Raw genomic sequence first — 1,914 nt, 5'->3', positions numbered from 1 at the left:
GGATGCCGCCTGCGCCACCACAAGTGTCCGGCCCTCGAGCCCTAGCATCACGAAGAACTGGCTCTCACACCTGATGGCCGTATAACCTGGGGCAAGTTATTGAGCATCTAACCTGTGAAATGAGACTGATAACAGCACTGAATGAGGGGAAGGAGGGTAGCGTGGGGAGCAGCCCTGAAATGATGCTTGTAAACAGAGGACCTCAGCCCTCAATAGCCCACGGGAAGCTTCTCCTCACCTTTTCCTTCCGGTGTTGCCTGCATCCTCAGGAAACCCAACTCTGTCAACGTGGACATGGCCCCATGTTGTCCTGAAACCAAAACCCCAGCAAGTCCTAAGGAGACTGAGCTCCTGTCAGCAGAGACGCTGACCTGGGCATCCCAGCCGAAGCCCCGGCCGGGCCTGAGGACACACAACTGCTCTCACCTGTGCTGGGAGCCCAGGCCTAGTGGACAATCGCACTCTGTGGGTGAGACGCGGGCTTGGCGCCACCGTGTGGTCAGTGAGGGAAGTGCAGGCCGCGCCTCCCTCACAGGTGATGGCGACAGCGCTCCCGCCCTCAGACCTGCTGAGTCCGTTATCCTGTGGAAATTCAAACTGGAGACAATATCCCATAACTTCCCCAGAAACAGTTAGTGAACAATTAATTGGAAACCATTTGGTGTGAAATGAACGCAGAGGCAAAGTTTACAACTTCACTTACCAAATTAACTTACAAGTTATTCATAGACAAATTTTAAATGCAAAATGGTTCAAAATTATAGGAGAAAACATAGAAAAACACATGAGCTTAGGTTTGGTCATGTAGATCATGAGCACTGAGTTGTTTTTTTTTTTTATGCAGTCACACATCTTAATTATTTTTTAAGATTTTTTGATGTGGACCATTTTTAAAGTCTTTATTGAATTTGTTACAATATTTCAAAAATATGGAACCTTCAAGAATTTGCCTGTCATCTTGCGCAGGGGCAATGCTCATCCTCTCTGAATGGTCCAATGTTAGCATATGTCCTGCAGAAGCAAGCACCATGAGCACTGAGTTTCAACACACAACACAGAGAGGGCAATCCACAAAGAAAAATAAGTAATATTGTGAACTCTATAAAATTAAAGATTTCTACTCTGTGAAAGACCTTATTCAGAAAATCAAAAGACAAGTCACAAACTGGGAGAAAAATATTTGCAAACATATCTATTAATGGATTTGTCTCAAATATACAAAGACCACTAATACCAATAACCCCATTAAAATTAGGTAAAGAACTAAACAGACACCTGGCCAAAAAAGATATACAGATCATACACGCAAATATGCTCAACATCATATACCATCAGGAATTACCAATTAATACAGCAATGATGTATCACTGTTCACCTATTAGAACTGCTACCTGAAAACTGGGTTCCCCTCTTGGTGGTGCCAAGCCAGAAGACACAACTGAGCCAAAGATGGGGAGAAGGAAGGATTTATTACTTACAGCAAGTGAGGAGAACACTGGGGGTCTTTCCCAAAGCAGTGTCTCCCTGAACAGGAAAATTGGGGAAGTTTTACACTGAGGATATGTGCATATTCATGAAGGGGCTTGGGCAGTTTGTAGAGTCCAAACTTCAGTTGCTTGAAGTCAGGAGTGTCAGAAAAGGTCAACATCATCCCTCAGGTTCCAGCTGACCTGGTGGTTGAGCACTTCAGGCTAATCTTCATATTGAAAGAGAACTGGGAGTCTTTACAACTGATACGTTATCTTTGCTATTGTTACTTCTTTTGCCTGATTAATAGTCATTTGTGTCTGCATTCTTTTGTTTCCCTAAGGTATTAATTATGAGACCTGTTCAAGGGTAAGCATTGTGACCAGGTTAAGATCACAAAATGGCTTCTCTACTGTCAAGAAAGTCATGACTGGTTTTCTTCCTCTG

General features: G+C 43.9%; 1 non-coding gene across 1 annotated transcript; it reads right to left on the bottom strand.

The window, feature by feature from the left end:
- Nucleotides 1-923: 923 nt before the first annotated feature.
- On the bottom strand, nt 924-1,027 carry LOC130847321 (U6 spliceosomal RNA). Its single transcript, XR_009052091.1, has one exon. It is a non-coding gene; the product is annotated as a U6 spliceosomal RNA (small nuclear RNA).
- Nucleotides 1,028-1,914: the final 887 nt, after the last annotated feature.

The sequence above is a fragment of the Hippopotamus amphibius genome, chromosome 2, assembly GCF_030028045.1.
Source record: "Hippopotamus amphibius kiboko isolate mHipAmp2 chromosome 2, mHipAmp2.hap2, whole genome shotgun sequence".
In the NCBI taxonomy this organism is placed as follows: Eukaryota; Metazoa; Chordata; class Mammalia; order Artiodactyla; family Hippopotamidae; genus Hippopotamus; species Hippopotamus amphibius.
This window is presented reverse-complemented; position numbering and strand designations above follow the sequence as displayed.